Source organism: Symphodus melops, assembly GCF_947650265.1.
Source record: "Symphodus melops genome assembly, chromosome: 5".
Classification (NCBI taxonomy): Eukaryota; Metazoa; Chordata; class Actinopteri; order Labriformes; family Labridae; genus Symphodus; species Symphodus melops.
The window spans coordinates 18,117,108-18,120,339 of NC_136695.1; positions in this window are offsets into that span (position 1 = coordinate 18,117,108).

Consider the following 3,232-nt stretch of genomic DNA (forward strand, 5'->3'; position numbering starts at 1 on the left):
TTCGCCTGGATGAGCCGCAGAGAGGGTCTCTCCCTTCTCCTCTCCTCTCTGCCAGCCTGCAGGGACACTCACAACATGAGCCAGAGCGATGGCAGCAGAGCCATGTGTTAGCCGGCTTGGATGCGTGGTAGAGCCACACTCATTTTCACACAAACATAAACACACATGCATATGTAGGAATGTGCAAATATAGGATGATCCCTTATCTTTCACACCAGCACATGGCACTCACCCTCCAAAATACTCATAGAAATGCTTTTCTGCAACCGTCGTATAGATTACACTTTTATATTTCAAATAAGGTGCTGGTAATGATGCAAAGTGTGTTGGCAAGAATATTTAGATATTGCAGGACAACAAATGACAATCACATATTCCTCTATTTTGAAACATTTAATTGTAGATCATGTGTCATTTTTTCCTTTGCCCATGAGGTCATATGAAGTGGTCAAAGAGGCCCTGAAAGTGGTCCAAGCACAGGTGTGCAGCATGACCTGTACCGAAAGGGGTGCACTGAACCATAAACAATGATATAAATGTCTGGCAGATAAAATGGCTAGTTAACAATCTTTTGACTACTCTAACCTCTGAGCCTTTGTCGGGTATCGATCAGCCAGCTGTTCCTGGCTTTGTGTGGCAAGACAGGAGCCTCTGGTTCCTCCTCAGATGAATGGAGGCAGACAGCTAAAAAAAAAAGAAAAAAAGTCTTTTGCTTTTAAATGTGCGTCCATTGGGAGGTAAAACCAAAAAAGAAGCCTTCTGCATATTTTTTGTGCTCATTCACATAAAAAAAATGAATGTTAAAACGACATGGGTAAGGCTGTTTAAAAGATTGGATTTAAAGTAGCTTATTATTTTTAACAACCTGGCTTCTTTGTTCCCAGTTTCTATGTTGTTGGTTTACATGGAAACCATGTATATGGTAATGTGAATGGGCATGATTTGTCTCCCTATATTAAGATAATTGTATGTTAAATAACGAACGTTTTCAGAATGGCATTGGGTGTCATGTGATGGGTCTTGTCACAAAAATCTGTCAAGACAGGGTGCTAATGATCCGTCTCTGCACCTGTCAGTCAGAGCACGACTGGGTAACAGGAGCATATACTGACATGGATTTGAAGTAATATGGTGGTTTCTTTTCACCCAAAATGTCTGTCTAATTTGTTAAAAATCAAAATTCTCATCTTAAATAATTTTGACCAAAGTTTTCCAAAGTGGGAGTTGCTGGGAGTGCTATAGGGAGGCTTCTGACACTTGCTGGTAATAGGGGAGTAAATGGAACAAAACAAAAAAGCATATATGTTAAGTGGTGATCTGTATAATATTTGATGTATGCCGTCATAATGTACAAGGAATTTAAGAAATCTTGCAAAAATGGGGTTGCCACCAGAGGCTAATGCTATATGGGCGTCCTGCTGTATGGGTTTGGGAAGCCCTGATTTAGGCCTTTTGTTATAGCTAGTTATTTTTTTAAGCTGTGTTCTTCTTTTCCACTTGTGTCTCATACTTAGGTGATATATCACAGCGTTACAAACATACTCTGCCTATGATAAACACACATATCAGTTTATTTTGCCACCATTTAGCTCGCCTGCTACATTTGTGGGCTATGAGGTCTTCTTATTGACTTTCCCTGAGCCCAACATTGCACTTTGTCAGCGTGAGCGGCAGTCTAAGAGACAGGCGGGCGAGCCAGTCATACAAAGTAAAGTACTTAGGATTAGCCCCGGCTCTTCAAGTTTCAGTAATTATCCTCCTGAAGGCATTCTTGCTGTGTTGGATAATAATGGAAGTCCGAGTGCACGGCTGTCACCTCTCAAGTGTGGGTGGAGGAAGCCGACGAGAGGCGTAGGACGGAGAAATGTTTGCTTTTTCAGTTATGTCATTGCATCACATTGTAGGACAAACTCGTACGGTTCCCTGCCTCCAAAAGCACCAACTCACGACTGCTAAATCTGTGGCAACTTGGAGTCTTGTCAGCTGTGGATGTGATAATGAAACATGTTCTCCAAAGGTGATAATGTGTTCTGAGATCAAGTGTAATTACCAAGTGTCACATATGTGTTTTTGATAAACAAATCTGTCAAAAAAAACAAAAAACCCCCCGCAACAATGTTGTTTCATTTGTGGAGAGTGAGCTTCATCCGATTGGCATTGATTTCATTCACTAGAAGCACAAATATGCAATCCTTTTTCTCCTCCTCCTTTTTCACTCTCTTTCAGAAATTCCCACAGAGGAATAACTTTGTATATATTCTTTTATCCTCAGTTTATCACATTATCCTAAAAGTTTCATTCAGGAGCATGTCGGCCTGTCTATCCAGCTGAGAAAACACAATGCTTTAATTAAGAGTCGGTCCGATTTCCCAGAGGGGAGATTGTCGTCTTCCATTAACTTAGTTTATCATATAATAAAGAGGTTGCCTTGTCCTTCCTTACCCAGACAATTGGTTTTAATCAGCCAGCAGGTCTTTCACGGCTGGTAATTTATGCTAAATTGACAAGGGTGGAGGATATCACAGAAAATCATTATGACAGGCCTCAGGTCACTGCCTGTCAGCTGGCTTGTTTTATCCCGTCGAGACAGGAGCTCAGGGACAACAAGCCATCTCTGAAAAGACAACTAAATATGGTGGGAATATAGCTTCCAAGTTTGAAAAATATCTAACTTATCACTTATACAGTGATACGCAGTTCTTTTTACTTCATGAGTAACAGACAGAGAGTAAAAAGTACCAATCAAGGCTTTTACAATGTATTCCAAAAAAAAAAAATCAAACATAGAACGGATCAACAGGTTATTCTTCTGATAAAATGCTTCAATATCATTTGACATTGTTTAATTATTATTGTAAATCAATTGCAGTGTCAAACCAAAACACCAAATAGCACATAATGTGGTGCACAATGGAGGCCAAATGTGTGTGTTTTGACTTTGGCCTTTAAGTGTGGACTGTGTGAAAGTACAAATTGTGATTTGAAGCAAAGGAGGCGGTTGGGGGCTGAGGAGAGGGAGATGCAGGATGAGCATGAGGAGGAAGCTGGGACACACTTCTCGCCTTGCAATTTAATCACTGTATACCCAGGGAAGTATTGACAGTTGTCCTGTGGAAGCTATTAAAGTTGCTGTCCAAGGTTAAATGAAATTGCAGTTTATCAAGGCAGCATTGAGAAAATAAGGGAATCTGTTCATGGCTGTTGATTAATGTGGAGCGTGATCAACACAAGG